General features: G+C 37.6%; 1 non-coding gene across 1 annotated transcript; it reads right to left on the bottom strand.

Moving 5' to 3' along the window:
- Positions 1-295: 295 nt before the first annotated feature.
- LOC122022141 lies at positions 296-402 on the bottom strand. The gene has a single exon (XR_006122871.1). It is a non-coding gene; the product is annotated as a small nucleolar RNA R71 (small nucleolar RNA).
- Positions 403-17,498: the final 17,096 nt, after the last annotated feature.

The raw sequence follows: 17,498 nt of genomic DNA, 5'->3' as shown, positions 1-17,498 counted from the left end.
ATTGAGGCTAATCAATTCGAATTGAAGCTAGATTTTATTTCTATGGTTCAACAATAGTACAATGGTGGACCGATGGAGGATCCAAATCATCATCTTGATAACTTCAATAAATTATGTAGCATGATGGACATCAATGGAGTTCCTCCTGAAGCCATCAGACTATTATTATTTGAGTTTTCTTTGAGGGACAGAGCTAAGACTTGGTTAAATTTCTTGCCTCCAAACAGTATCACTTCCTGGGCCCCAGTGTGAGCAAGTATTTTTGGATAAATTCTTTCCACCAAGTAAAATAACACACCTCCGAAATATCATCGCAAGTTTCAAGCAAACAAACTCCAAATCTCTTTACGAAGCTTGGGATAGGTTTAAAGGAATGCTGAGAGACTGTCCGCAACACGGATTGAAAAAGTGGCTCATGATTCACACTTTCTATAATGGGATTACTTACCAAACGAAGGTTTCCTTGGATTATGCTGCTGGGGCGCATTAATGAACAAAGGCCTAGATAAGGCAGAAGATATCATTGAGAGTATGACATAGAATCATCACCAGTGGGCCTTAGAAAGAAGTTCAGGAGCAATCAAAATACCAAGAAAATACAACGTGGATGCCCTTGACTTAATCATTGTAAATCTTGATTCGTTTTCAAAGCTGTTTGAGAATATGAATGCACGCCCTGTGAATGCAATTTCCATATCTTGCGAAGTATGTGGAGCTTCAAAACACATGAAGGATACTTGTCCTCTAGGAGCTATCAGTATGCAATTATCTCAAGTAGAACAATGTGATGCTATTGGTAACTACAATCAAAGGAAAAACAATCCTTACTCCAATACTTACAATCCAGGGTGGAAAAATCATCCCAACTTTTCATACAGAAGCAATTAAGACTTTGGGCAACAATTAAGGCAATAGTCAAATCCACAACCAAGATGATTTGAAAAACTACTTGAGAAGATATTAGCTAACCAAAATGAAATAAAGTCTAACATCAAGCAACTGAACATCTGGTTGGACAACTCCGAAAAGCAGATAAATATAAGAATGGACAACCAGGACAAACATATTAAGATGCTTGAAAATCAAGTTGCTCAAATAGTTAGTTCTTCTTCCTAAAGAGTTCAAGGAAACTTTCCTGGCAAACCTGAACTTAACCTAGTGGAGCATTGTAAGGCAATTGAGTTAAGAAGTGGACGGACCTTAGGTAATCCCCAAGTGACCGCTACAATTGAAGATGAAATTAACCTTAATGAAGAGCCATCTACTTCTTCCGTACATCCAGAGCACGATAAGAAGGAAGAGGAGATTACCATCGAGGTTGGAGAGCTCTCACCATTAACTAAACTTCAAACAATTTTATTCCCTCAAAGAATGCTCAGAACGTAAAAAGATGCAGAGTTTGAAAATTTTTTAGAGAAGATCAAGGAGATTTGTATTGACATACCTTTATTGGATGCCCTACATCAAATGCCCAAATTTGCTAAGTTCATGAGAGATATAACTTCAAACAGGAGAAAGAAGGATGAGTTTGAGATAGTGGCTTTAACGGAGGATATTAGTGCATTGCTTTTGAACATTTTACCTCCTAAGCTCTAAGATCTAGGTAGCTTTGCAATACCATGTAAAATCAAAAATACTATTATTGACAGAGCCTTTTGTGACCTAAGAGCTAGTGTCAGTCTCATGTCATTTTCTATCTGCAAGAAGCTGGGTTTAAGTGATTATTAGTACAAGTTGCACTAATAATCTAGTTTTGATGTATGACAAATAGATTAAAGTTAGATGTGGTGTTTGTCTAATTGCTTTACTGAGTGTGTAGGAATTGACGAGTTTAAAGAATCGAACACCAGTCTGAAATCCAGCTAGGTCCGTAGGACCGGATAGTTGGTGTGAAGTCCAGATATGTCAACGGGCCGACCGGATATCTGGCAAGAAGTCCAGATAGGTCGACAGGCTGATCGGATATCTGACAAGAAGTCCAGATAGGTTGACAGGCCGACCGGATATCTGACAAGAAGTCCAGATAGATCGATGGGCTGACTAGATATCTAGCAGGAAGTTCAGTTAGGTCTACAGATCGAACAACTAGCAAAATGGTAAGTAAAGGTAAATCACTGGAGGAGAGTGACTCGGTGAAGAAGCATCCCTTTTGAGGGGACAGTAGACGTCAGTTCAATTTAGGTCAATTTTGAAAACCTAAATTGAGACCCTGACTAGATTTTGATCTTAGGAAGATAAGATCTAACTCATAAATCTTTATAAAATATTCATGAATATATTTTTCTAACTCTATGTTGTAGAGAAAAATGTAGATCTTTGAATTCTACACATGTAGCAACTGACAGAGCTTGATTTCGAGTTTGCATTCAAAAGTTATGCCTTCAGAAGATTGCTGTGTCGAACCAGTAATTAGAGACGCCTTCAAGCAGCGGAAGGTGCCTTGAGCTTGCTTTGAAGGTGCCTTGAAGTGCTTTGAAGGCGCCTTCCAATGAATAAAACTTGTAGTTGGTAGATTTTATCATCATCGAAGATAGGACGATAATATTTTCTTGTGGAGGTGCTTTGGAGGAGGTTGAAGGCGCCTTCCATAGCCTATATAAGCCTTGTTTGTTCATGATTCAAGAAACAACACTTATACAAGCTAATACACGTTCATTTGAAGTTTTGACTGCTCTGGGCTCTTGCTACGACTCTGTTGAGAAGCTGTTGCACCCTACGACTATTTCGAGGACTTCTGATCATGACCGACAGGCCGACATCGATACACGAACAAGTCACTTCGATCCTAAGTGTCGATAATATTTTTATTGTACTTAAAGTTTACAACCGGGAAGTGCAGTCTATTGCACTTCACCGATCTTCTTTGTACTCAATTCCCTCTTCTAGAGGTACCAGAAGAGGTTTTTAATAGATTACCCATCGATAGATCCGCGGGACCTGAGCCTTGGAGTAGGAGTTGCCGAAGGCTCCGAACCAAGTAAACTGCTCATGTTTTTTTTTATGTTGTTGTTTCCTTTCCACTGCATTCATATACTTTAAGTTTTGAAAAGATAAGAAAAGTTTCTAAAAACCATGTGATTCACCCCCCTCTCATGTGCTTATCGGTCCAATAGTGATCTAAAGTTGACTACCATCGCACTTCAACTAGCTGATTCCACCTGTAGATATCTGCTGGGCATAGTTGAAGATGTGAAGTTGAAGATGTGAAGGTAGAGATAGGGAATTTTATCATCCCTATAGATTTTGTGGTCCTGGACATAGAAGAGGACTCAAAGATCATTATAATTCTTGGAAGGTCTTTCCTCGCCATAGCTGAAGCGAATATAGACATGAAGAATCACAAGCTATCACTGAAAGTTAGCAAGGAAGAGCTTATCTTCAACCTATCCCCAGCTCCGCAGTATCCTTCTTTTGAATTAATTTCAAATTCTTCTTCAAGTACTTCGATGTTAATTTTAGATAATTATAGAGCTGGAGAAGACAAGCAAGAACAACCTTTGTATCACTCGACTCAACCCTCGGATATAATAGTTAGTTTGGGGAAGCATGATGTAATTTTGGTAGGAAACAATCAACATTAGCTTTATCATCCTTCTAACACAGCAGGTGTGGAGGGGAGCACATCCCTTTCAAGGCCAAGGCTCCCAGTTGAGCCATGTCAAAGGTCAAGCTTGGTGTAGAACCCTTGGCGGCCGGCTAGAAGGGGTGAATAACCCTGTAAAATAAGAACACAAACCCTTCTTAAACTTTTATGGCTCTAATAAATCAAACACTTGCATAAGAAATAAAAGACTAAGTAAAGAAAAAAAAGAGGCACAATGGAGTTTACTTGGTTATAACTGGGGAGGTTGTTAATCCAAGGAAGTTGAAAGCTCAGTAAACATCCTCCTTCAGGTGGAGAAGCCTCTTACAGCGTTGATGCACTACAATAAATATAGCTTTTCACGGCGCACAAATATGCTATCCACGACATACATTGAGTCCTGCACAATGATAAACTGTTGAAAGTCTGAAGATATCAACAACGTGCAATGCACGCTGTAATTGAAGCATTCATGGCGCACCATGCACGCGGCAATAGATAGCATCGTGGTGTACAATGCATGATGTTGTTAGTGTTATCAATGATGTGCAATAAACGCCGCAATAGATAGTATTCGTGACGTGCAATGCATGTTGCCATTAGGATTATCAACGACATGCAATGCACGCCGCAATAGATAGTATTCACGGCGTGCAATGCATGTTGTCGTTAGAGTTATCAACGACGCGCAATAATACACACCGCAATTGATTTTTTTTTTGTGGCAGAAACACAAAATGCAGAAATATAATGTGCAAAAATACAAAATGTAGACACACAAAATGCAAAAACAAACACAACCACACTTAACAATATATGCTACACAATGTGCTGAAACACAAACACAAAATTTATAGACTGTGAGCTATAAATTCAAATAACACAACTAACAATCATCACCACACTTAACAATAAAATAATTAATATCTATTATTCATTAGACAATAAGAGAAGAAACTTTTTAAAACATAGCAAGAGTTCACTTAGTAACATGATTTTGATCCAACAAAAATGTATGACTTTTAAATAAGTAGAATCTATATCACTCACACAAAACTACAAGTTTAGACAGCCATGGACTGTGCTTCCTATTGCATCGTCGAGATAAAATATTTCATCATTTGGTCGTATCAAGTCTACCTTCTCCACCAAAATTTTATCAACCCAAACCTTCCAACAAGATCCTCCAGGAGGAATGTGATGCACTTTGGCTTTTGGATCTGTGGATGCAACTCGACCTTCTACAACAACTCCCTCACCACACCAATGAAGTAACTTACATTTATGATTATCATGGATAACTTCACTATTCACATTCTTCAACTTTGACTCCATATAGTTAAACAATATAAAATTATTAATTCTATCATCTTTACTTAAACAATGAACTTTTGGTTTAGAAACCATACAATTTAAATATAATTACTTGAAATTTTTTTGCACCATTGATATCAATATCATTCCCAATACCGCTAGTAATGCCACCACTAGCAACCTAATTTGACACACAAATTATGTCAAGTAATGTCATCATATAATTAAATCCAAGAATTTAACTATACATACTTAACTTATTTTATCCAATGATGGTTAATTTACTGACTCATTCTTCATCATTTCGTTGCCTCATACTTTGAAGAAACATGAACCTCATTTCTTGTTGAAAGTTATTCATCATACTTTGAAGTTGTTTAATAGTTCCATTTTGTTGAATGCAAGCTCTAGTTTTCGATGGTGTAACTCCAAAGCCCATCCCACGCACTCTACCTCGAGCTTCCTTGCCAAATACAATGCTAATTGCGTCATCGACAATGTTAGTTGTATTTAGAGATTTAGGTGGGCATTCTTCTATTTTTCTCTATCAAATATAACAAAGAGATAATTTTTTAGTAAATAACAAATTTTTCTAAACTTTCACAAATAACAAAGAGATAGTTTTATTACCATTTTCTCTCCAACAGCTTCACTACTAGGTTGCCCATTTTTTTCTTGTGAGCCTCAATCCAAACTTTTGATCTTGTAATTGGTGTATATGTAGGACTTTTTTCCCCTTAAGTATGGAACATATAGAATATATAAAAAATCATTAGAAAAGAAATTTAAAAGATGTATCATTGCTTCAATAAGAAAACTTTAAAACAAATTGTCCATAAAGTTGTATAAATAATAATATTTACCAACATGTTGGCTAAACGGGCATAACCTCTCTGACTCATTGTATGATTATGGTTTTGTTTTACCCTCATTTCTCTAAATTTGGCACTCCTCTCCTAAGAACTAAAATATAACCAACAAGGAAAAATACAACCATGAGTAGGCATAATCAAGGAAAAACTACAAGCAATAAAACGATAGGACACAAACCATAACCAATATGAAAATAGCAACCATTAATGATAATCAAAAAAATTCCCAAGGAACAAAACTAACTAATTAATCAATTATCAATTAATATTAACACTATATGTACACTAGAATAGCTATAGATATATATAAGTATCAAAAATCATCCTGATGTATTTCAGCAGGTACATATTTATTGGAATAACACCAACAATGGTAACATTATGAAGATTCCATAGTAAGGATACAAATTCTAATATATTCAATAGACTTGAAAAAATTCTAGCATTATAATACATGAAAAAAATTCTAACTTCTGAAACAACACAACATTGGAAAAAAGAATAAGAAATGATAAGTTAGATATCACATACATAAAATTATAAAAAAAGAAAAAAATTGCAAATTATGATACTACTTACTGATTTTGGTCCATAACAGTGAATTAATACTTACTTGAAAGGAAAGTGATAGTGTCTTCTTTACAAAAATGACCCACTGATTTTGGTCCATAAATTCGGGCTTCAAAAGACTAAGATCTCGTGAAGCCGCTTGATCAGTATTAATTTCTCGTATAAGTATCTGCAGCCTGGATTTTCTATCACACCACAACTTACCTAACTTTTAAAAGATTGTTTTCTTTTCCCACTCCTCGACATTAAAATGTAGCTGTAAAATATAAAGCATGAATATATGACTAAATTTTATTATAGAATTGGGAAATAATAATTCAGTGACAGATGACATTACCTAAAGACAACTCCACATTTTACTTTTCAAATCTTCATCTACTTCATTCCATCCATCCAATGTATATGGAACAAATTCTTTTACCATACAACCTAGAAAAGATGCATACTTCACCGAATTATCTCCAATTGGTTGTCCGAACTCATTACGCTTTAGCACTTTGGGATTTTGTTGGCCACTAACCAACATCAACTTTGATGGACCTCGCCCCTTTTTCCCATCAATTTTACTGTCAACAACCGACTCTTTACCATGCATATTTTATGAAGAATCAGGGGCAGTGTTATAGTCCATTCTCGATAGTTGATTAACAATTTTTTCCTACAAAATAGCATAAAGAGATGTTGAAATGCATAAGTATACTTATTAAAATAAACCAAGAATTAAAAAAGGATACAATATATCACCTGAACTTCAACTATAGATTCTTTACTGCATTTTTTTTTTCATTTTTTCATTATTTGAATGCTATATAATGACCTGATAAAATATGTAATATGACATGATGCACCACTGAAAGATTGTAAACTAGAACAAAAATATATTGCAAAAGTAAATAAAGAGTAGTGGAGTTTGAGAATAACATTTATTTGTTGAAATAAATAACTATAAAATCGACATCTGAAAAGTTCAGTCATGGGATATCAATCACATCAATTCCCTCACACTCATTTCTTGAATATGGTTCTTTCTCAGTAATGTTAATCTCAAGTCTGGACACATCAAGAGGTTTTGATGATGTATATGCATCCTCTTCAAGCAAATCCATATTATGAATACCTCGAGGTGGCGCTTTTAGCAACACATACCAATTTGATTCATTATTTTCCCTAGAATAGAAAACTTGCTTTGCTTGTGATGCTAAAATGAAAGGATCATTTTCAAAAGTCCTTAGTCCTTGGTGTAAGTTGACAAGTGTAAAACCATCATCCATTTTGATACCTGTTCCAGGATTAGCCCAATCACACCTAAAAACAGGTACTTTGAGAAAATAATAGTCTAGTGACACAATATCTCGTATAACCCCATAGTATGATAGTATTCCTACTGTATGTGAATCAGTAGAACTAGATTGCCAAATATTATCAGCTTCAACTGAAACACCACTATCTTGTGTCGACCTTCCAACATCAATTGTGTGGAACCGATGCCCATTTATAATGTAACCTGTATACAATATAATATGCTTTCTTGGACCAAGTGCTAGCCATTGAATCCGATCTGAAGAGTTATCAAGAACATGTTTTGATAACTATTGAACAAATGTTTTCATATGTTGTTTTTGTAACATTGTTTCATTACTTGAGAAACGACGATCTGTTTGTTTAAGCTCCTCAATGTGCATCCTATTTAAAATCATTGAAAAGTTATTGTTAAAATATATGAATCATGCAATACACCAAGAATATTAGTGTTGCAATTTAATACTCAATTTATGTAAGGATCAATTTCTGCAGTATTGAACAACACATATCGATGTGCTGCTTGCAACAAATGTTCTTCTAAAATATTTTCTTTTCCTTGAGAAATCGAGCGACCTTCCACTAATCCATTTTCCAAATCCTCATTCCAATTAGATCGGAGACCAATACAAACAACTTTTTTTATATAAGCACTACAGAATCGCGTTCGTTCTTCTGCGAGGTAACACTCAGCTATGCAACCCTCTGGCATTGCTCGGTTCTTCACATAGCCTTTAAGAATTTTCATAAATCTAAATAATAAAAAAATCACATGAAATAAATGTTGATAGAAAAATCTAAGTTGTTGTATGATATTAAAGTAGTAAAAAGATAGATTATTATTTATTACCTTTCAAATGGATACACCTAGTGGAATTGAACTGGCCCACACAGGTGAGCCTCTCTTGCTAAATGAATTGTCAAATGAACAGAGATGGTAAAGAAAGCAGGTGGAAAGTACCTCTCCAACATGCATAAAGTTTTAGTAATATTCTCCTCGAGTTGTTCTAGACGGTTCCGATCTAACACTCTTTGACATAACTCATTGTAAAATGCACAAAGCAAAAATATAGCATTACGTGGACCTTTTGGTAAAAGACTTTCCAATGCTACTGAAAGTAATTGTTGCATTAGAACATGACAATCATGAGATTTCAACCCAATAATCTTACGTTCTTCTAACACAGTTACCAATATTTGAGCTATAACCATCAGGTAACTTTATTTTCTTCAACCTAGAACAAAATACATCCATTTCTTTTTTAAACAATGTGTAAGGTACAACAGGCAAGTGATACATGTTTTCTCCTTTTTCTTGAGGATGTAATTCTTTTCTAATATTTAAGTGCCTCAAATCTTTGCGAGCGTTGACACCATCTTTTGATTTTTTTTCTTTAAGTTTAACATTGTACCTATGATATTCTCGCAGACATTCTTTTCAACATGCATAACATCTAAGCTATGACGTAGCAGGAGCACCTACAAGTTATCACCATCAACATATTTCATATATTAATTCAAGATTCAAAACAATTTATGCATGAAATATAACAAATTTATAAAAGATGATTAATAGAATGTAAAATAACTTACACTCCAGTATGGCAAATTGAAAAATATTGACTTCTTCCACATTTGAACTGGTTTTTGAACTTTTTTTGAACCATCCCGCTCCTTCCTCTTTTTCTTTGTATTATTGATATCCTTACCCATTTTCTTTTTACCCCAGTCATTTTCATTGTCTTTCACTACATTAAGAATTTCTAATCCATTCAGAGGCTTAAGTTTTCCTTTTGTCTCTTTATTCCCATCAAACCACTTCTTTTTCTGACGGAATTGATGATTAGGAGCAAGAAATCTCCTGTGCCCTCAATATGCAAACTTTCTACTATACTTAAGCTACATAGAAGATATGCCTTCACCACATATTAAGCAACTAAATTTCCCTTTTGTGGCATATCCAGCTAAGTTTCCATAAGCTGGAAAATCATTGATTGTCCACATCAAAATAACCTTCATATTGAACACTAAATTGCTAAATGCATCATACGTCTCCACACCAATGTCCCATAACTCCTTCAAATCCTCCACTAGGGGTTCCAAGTATACATCTATATCATTTCCTGGTTGCTTCGGGCCTGGAATCAGTAATGTCAACATAAGATTTTCCTTCACCATGCACATCAACGGAGGAAGGTTGTAATTGACCAAAATAACTGGCCAACAACTATATCTAGAACTAAGATCACCAAAAGGGTTGAATCCATCTATTGCAAGACCAAGCTGGAGATTTCTAGGATCTGACACAAAAGCTGGCCACTTATGATTTATTGTATCCTAAGCTATTGAATCAACTGGATGACGCATGATATGATCATGACTTTTATAGTTGGAGTGTCAAATCAAGTCTTCAGCCTTTTGTTCTGATTTAAACATCCTTTTCAATCTTGGTACACAGGAAAATACTGTAGCACCTTTTCAGGAACTCCTTTACAAACTTTGGTGGTGACTTTGTCTACGTTCCATCTTGAAGAACCACACTTTGGACATGAGTCCAAATTTTTAAGCTCCTTTCTAAATAGACAACAATCATTAGGGCATGCATGAATCTTCTCATATCCTAAATCAAATGGTTTTAACAACTTTCTCATTGAGTAAACATCCTTTGGAAGTGTATTTTTTTTGGAAGCATGTCACCTAAGATCTTAAGGAGCTCATTGAAACTATTGTCAGTGTGACCATTTGTAGACTTATAATTGCATAATGTAACGATTGTTGACAACTTCGTGTAAGTTGTAAAACCAGGGAAGAGAGGAGTTTTTGCATCTACTAATAAATCAACAAATTTATAATCTCTTGCCTCAGACATAGTGTGGCCAACCCTTTCATCAAAGGCAAAGACATCTTTATATAAGCTATATGCCTCTCTAGTTTCATCCTTGTCTTCCTGAACTCCTCTTGAACTACTTTGACCTTGAAAATTTGGAGTATAAGTTTCACCATGGAAGACCCAAATTGTGTAAGAAGGATTGAACCAATTAATAATTAAGTGATCATATACTTGCTCAAATTTCATATACTTCTTATTTTTGGAATGTTTCCAAGGGTATAAGATTACTTCACGTGTTTTGGCATAGTTCCTATCTTATGTAAGAAATTTTTGAACCCCTTCTTCATACTCCAGTACAAGCCTTGAAGGAAGATGGATCCATTCCTTATCCATTTTGTAAAAAATGGTCCTTGATACTAATAAAATATTCTAAAATTAATAAAAGTAAATTATCATATTTTTATAAATAATTTTAGTGTTACAATATTTAATCCATCAAATTTTTGGAAAATATGGACTTATAAAAAAAATGATATACAACAGAACAAAAAAATTATATCCGAGTATTATCAACTTACATGTTTTTCTCAACTCAAAAACATAAATAAAAGTATCAGCAATCTAGTAAATAAATTTTATACTAAATCAACCAATTGTGTTCAACTTCCAAAGGTTGTAAATTAAAGTGTAAATTCACATCCAATATCTTAATTATGTTTACATGAATACATAAAAAAGATAACATAACTCCTATTTTTCATGAACATTGAAAAAAATAACATATGGATGTTTGAAATCATTCTCAAAACAATAACTATACAAATATTAAAAATCTAAAAATGATCTTTGTATGTTTACTTAAAGGTATATACATAAGAGCAAAGTACTGAATTCTACTGATTTCTTCGTTCTACATGTATGAAGTAAGGCGAACTAGAATTGGCAATTCATGTTCAATAATCACAACCAAGCCTTATGAATATTAGATACTTGGCAGTACAAATAAAACCAACTGCAATGACGATAAAAATATAAATGCATACCAAATTCTGCCTCTGCTGTTGAAGATAAGAAAACTATAGGTTCTGTTCCTTGGGATTTCAAACTAACCGCGTCATATTATTTTCCGGACACAATAAATTTAGAATATAAAAAATAGAATTTTTATTTTAGAATCTTCTAGAATCAAATCAAGTAATATGAACTAAAACATAATTTTTAAAATAAAGTAAAAGCTCACTCATTAGGTTCTGGTCCTTAGATCTTTTAGAATCAAATCAAGTAAAAGCTAAAATGAACTAAAACAGAATTTTTAAAAAACATTAATAGATAACAAAAAAATAGGAATATAAGTTATAAATTGATTATTTTCCTAAAAGGAATTGTGGATTTTTATTTATAATTTTATTTTTTGGGGGGACAAACACTTACAAACGGGAGGTACAAAAGTTGCTTGCACAAGGAAGTGGTGAACAACAATTGTACTAGGAATAAAAATAGTGTCAATTTAAAAATACAAGAAAGAACACTTATTTTTTCATTTTCAAAGTCACAAAGTAGCAAAAAAACAAAATATGAAAAAAAAGCATGAGCTTAAGTCTGCTTAGTAACATTATGAGCATTAAAAATTTTAAAAGTCCTATGAGAGTGAGTTTCACGTGCCACAATGTCTACCACAAAATCAGTGGGTCATTTTTGTAAAAATTTTACCTTTATCTGCAGTACAAGGAAAAAGGAAGATGGACTAGCGGAGGCTGGTGGGCAATGCGTCAAGATGTGTGTGAGAAGGAACTTGGAATAAAGACCCTTGGGGACAACAAGTTTAAAGGATTAGAACTCCTTATATTTTATTTTTCCGCACCCTTTGAATTTTAAATTTTATGAATTGTGAAAGTATGCACTATGCTATGCATAGACTTCTAGTTACCTTGGTGTTAGTCGGTAAACTATGAATAATGACATGCTTAGTATTATTCCAATGTTTATTGGTTGATACATTCGTGTTGTACATGAAATTACTAAAATGCAGCAGAAATCAGAGCTCCAATCGATCATCCGATCGATTGGAGGGTCCCCAATCGATCAGCCGATCGATTGGGGAAGTGATTTGCCGCGTACAGAGAGTTGATGAATCGATCAGCTGATCGATTGACCATGGATCGATCAGCCGATCGATCGGGAAATAAATTCCGAGAACAGAGAGCTGCTGAATCGATCAGCAAATCGATTGGCCCGAGCTGGATTGATCGGCCGATCAATTCAGAAAAGACCTCCGTGCACAGAAGCACGTTGGATCGATCAGTGGATCGATTGAAGCCCTTTCAATCGATCGAGTCTCAACTTCAATCGATTGGGAAGTCTGATTTCAGCTGGAAACGTCTGATTTCAGCTCCTTGATCAAATGGAAAGTTTAGATTCCCTCCTTTAGCATATGTACAACAATGAAATGATATTTTGAACATGAATTCTAGATTTTATAGCAATTAGTAGAGATTTTAATTAGTTCAGCTTTCCGCACGAAATAGTTTAGCAAATGTAAGTAACCCCCGGCCTCACAGATTAGTCAGTAGGAGGAGGGGCGTTACAGAGTGGTATCAGAGCAAGTTCCATACTTCCTCCACACACACATCAGCATTGAACCTGCAGCTTCCAAGTAAGAATACCTCAACTTATTTATGTTCCTGCTTCCATGGTTATAGATAATTCCATGTTTATAGATAACTAAAGCATGTTTATAAATGATAACATCTAACATGATAGTAGTAGTTATGTGAATATAATTGTAGTAGTTATGTATGCCCTCTACTTCTCTAGGAAATGGTACGAGGACGCCCAGCTAGAAGGGCACCAGCTACTGAGCCCCAGCATGAGGCAGACAGCTCAGTGCCTCCCCCAGACCTTACAGAGGTAGTGGCTCAGTTACAGAAGCAACTATCTGAACAGCAACAGGAGATAGTCACCCTAAAGGCTAATCAGCAGAATACTCCCACTGCCACTCCGGAACCTAACAAGGCAACCCCAGTAGTTATAGAGGTTCCACCAGTCCAACCTACAGCACCTGTAGCCCCAACAGCAGGGGCAAGGAGAGAAGCCTATCTGATCCAGTGGCAGAAAATCAAGCCAGAGAACTTCTCAGGCACTAGTGAACCATGGGATGCCCAAGCCTGGTTCAAAACACTGGAGAGTATAATGGAGCTCCTGGACTGGCCAGAGCATGAAAAGGTGAAATGCGCCTCCTTCTTCCTGGCAGGAGACGCACGTATGTGGTGGGAGAGGATTAAAGCGAAGCGCCCAGTGAACCAGATGACATGGGCCGACTTCGAAAGAGAATTCTTTGAGGAGTTCTTTCACATGCGGGTCACAAACCGCCACTACGACGAGTTCACTGAATTCCGTCAGGGCAACCTTTCAGTTGAGGAGACCGTGAAGAAATTCAACAGGTTGGCTCGTCTGTGCCCCGAACTAGTCAAAACCGAAGGAGAACGAGTCCGAATGATGCTCAAAATGTTGAGGCTGGAAATAGCACTGAATGTAGCCAGCAGCGTCCGTAGGCCGCAAACCACTGAAGAACTGGTAAGTAGTGCTTTGATCACCGAGCATTACTAGAACAACATCAAGCAATAGAAGCAAGCCTTCTCAGAGTCCAAAGGCCAAGGAGGCTCAGGTACTTAGAAACACCAGGGCCACAGCTCTAACTGGAAAGGGAACTCCAGTAACAAATGTAAACCAGGGAGTTACCCAAAAGGAGGACCAACTAGTAAACAGCCTAACTATCCCAAGTGTTCCACTTGTGGGAAATTCCACCCAAGAGTTTGTCGCAAGGGCACACGAGGATGCTTCGAATGTGGCCAGGAAGGGCATATGGCTAAACAATGGCCGAACAAGGTCAGCCTTCCCGCACCACAGCCGATTCAGTACGGAGGCAAGCCAGCACAGTTGCACCAGATATAGGCTACTTTAGATGGTCCACACATCAGCCAGGGCAGACTAGAAGTCCCCTCAGCCACGACGAACGTGAGAATCTACTCACTCACCAGAGAGGACGTAGCGAATGCCTCAACAGTTGTTACAGGTCAGATCAGTATTTTACAGCAAAGTGCAATTGTCTTATTCGATACTGGGGCAACCCACTCTTATATATCCAGGACATTTGCCGAAAAGTTAGCAATATCTCCAGATGTACTCAGTGGCCAGTTTTTGACATTACTACCTTCCGGAGAAATCATAGCATCCACGCACTGGCTCCGAGCAGTGCCAGTCATTATAGCGGACAGAGAACTCTTTGGTGATCTGATCGTGCTAGATATGGCTGATTATGATGTCATCTTGGGAATGAACTTCTTGATCAAGTACGGTGCCTCCATAGAGTGCCGTAAACAGAAAGTTGTATTCCAACCTGAAGCAGGAGTGTAGTTTGGGTACATCAGAGAACCAAAGAGAAAGGCCAAAAAATTCCTCTCAGCTTTGAAAACATAGAAACTACTGGATTCAGGATGTACGGGGTTCCTAGCACATGTAGTCAGTACCAGTCAGGACAAGGACCAAAAGCTAGAAGAGGTTCGAGTTGTATGTGACTACCCAGCAGTCTTCCCTGAGGAGTTACCAGGCCTAGCACCAGACAGGGAGATTGAATTTGAGATATAACTTATCCCCGGTACAAATCCCATCTCCAAAGCACCCTACCGTATGGCTCCAACAGAACTGAAGGAACTTCAAGAGCAACTACAGGAGCTGCTCGACAAGGGCTTCATACGCCCTAGTCACTCACCATGGGGAGTGCCTGTATTGTTCGTGAAGAAGAAGGACGGGAGCATGCGCCTGCGTATAGACTACCGGGCACTAAACCAAGTCACGATTAAGAACAAGTATCCTCTTCCCAGGATAGATGACCTGTTTGATCAGCTAAAGGGAGCAGCAGTGTTCTCTAAAATAGACCTCAGATCGAGATATCACCAGGTGAGAGTTAAAGAAGGTGATATACCCAAGACAACTTTCAAGACCAGATACGGACATTATGAGTTCGTAGTCATGCCCTTTGGTGTGACGAATGCTCCAGCTACTTTCATGGACCTCATGAACCGAGTATTCAGAGAATACTTAGATCAGTTTGTTATCGTGTTCATCGACGACATTCTTATCTATTCCGGAACTCAGGAAGAACAAGTAGAGCACCTGAAGATAGTGCTGCAGACCCTTCAGCAGAACCAGCTGTACGCCAAGTTCACGAAATGTGAATTTTGGCTCGATCAGGTATCCTTCCTGGGTCACATCATCTCTAGAGATGGTATCATGGTAGACCCCAGTAAGATAGAGGCTGTGAGTAATTGGAAAATACCTAAGAATGTCAGTGAAATCAGAAGCTTTCTGGGATTAGCAGGCTATTACAGAAAATTTATAGAGGATTCTTCAGGATAGCCTCCCCACTGACAGCTCTCACCAGGAAGAACAGTAAATTTCAGTGGACAGAGGACTGTGAGAACAGCTTCATCGAGCTCAAAAGAAGATTGACCAGTGCTCCCATTTTGACTCTGCCAGAAAACACAGACAGTTTTGATATTTACAGTGATGCCTCTAAATTGGGACTAGGAGCAGTACTGATGCAAAATGGCAAGGTGATCGCCTATACCTCCAGACAACTCAAGGACTATGAGAGGAACTACCCTACTCATGACCTCGAGCTTGCAGCAGTTGTCTTCGCCCTCAAAATTTAGAGACACTACTTGTATGGAGCTCAGTGCAGAGTGTATACAGATCATCAGAGTCTAAAGTACTTCTTCACCCAGAAGGATCTGAATATGCGACAGTACAGATGGCTCGAGCTGGTCAAAGACTATGACATAGACATCCTCTACCACCCAGGAAAAGGCAATAAGGTGGTAGACGCACTTAGCAGGAAGTCCAATGCCACCTTACTATCCCTAGTAGCCATGTCACCGCCCGTACAAAAGGAAATTACATATTTTGGTCTCGAACTTATAGTTGGACAGCTCTCTACTATAACCTTAGCATCTACCCTGCTTGGTGACATTCAGACAGCTCAGGGTCAGGACCTTGAAATTCAGAAAATCAAGCAAGGGTTAGCAGAATCAGAAAGTGGAGAGTTCAGAGTATCTGACAGTGGGGTATTATATTTTGGTGACAGACTATGTGTTCCAGATCAGGAGGAACTACGGAGGAAGATCCTAGACGAGGCTCACAGGACTCCTTATGTGATGTATCCTGATTCCACCAAGATGTACCAAGACCTAAAGAGACATTTTTGGTGGCTTGGGATGAAAAGAGACATCACTAGATATGTCAGTACCTGTCTGACCTGTCAGAGGGTCAAGGCAAAACACCAGAGACCAGGAGGAGTTTTGCAGCCTATTCAGATTCCAGAATGGAAGTGAGAGGATATTTCCATGGATTTCATAGTGGGACTACCCAGAACCACGAATGGTTTTGATGTCGTTTGGGTAATAGTCGACAGATTGACTAAATCAACCCACTTCTTAGCTATCAGGATATTCTACTCCCTGGAGCAGCTAGCTCAGTTGTATCTCAAGGAGATTGTCAAACTTCATGGAGTTCCACGGACCATCATTTCAGACAGAGACAGTAGATTTATGTCACACTTCTGGGAATGTGTACAGTCAGCATTGGGCACCAGGTTAAAGTTTCGCACAACTTTCCATCCTCAGACAGATGGTCAGACGGAACGAGTAAATCAGGTACTCGAAGATATGCTCCGAGCGTGTGCACTAAACTTCAAGGGAAGTTAGTGCAAATATCTGTGTTTAGCAGAATTTGCATACAACAATAGCTATCAGGCCACTATCGGCATGACACCCTATGAGGCTCTTTACGGGCGGAGGTGTAGATCTCCAATCTGCTGGTATGAAAGTGGTGAACAGAAAGAACTAGAACTTCAGACAGATCGAGTAGCAGATACCACAACAGCTATACAGAAGATCCGCCAGAGGATAGAGACAGCTCAGAGCCGCCAGAAAAGCTATGCTAATACACGGCGCCGACCCTTAGAGTTTTCAAT

This window comes from Zingiber officinale, chromosome 9A, assembly GCF_018446385.1.
Source record: "Zingiber officinale cultivar Zhangliang chromosome 9A, Zo_v1.1, whole genome shotgun sequence".
NCBI lineage: Eukaryota > Viridiplantae > Streptophyta > Magnoliopsida > Zingiberales > Zingiberaceae > Zingiber > Zingiber officinale.
Note: the sequence above shows the minus strand (reverse complement) of the source record. Positions and strands in the feature narration are given on the sequence as shown.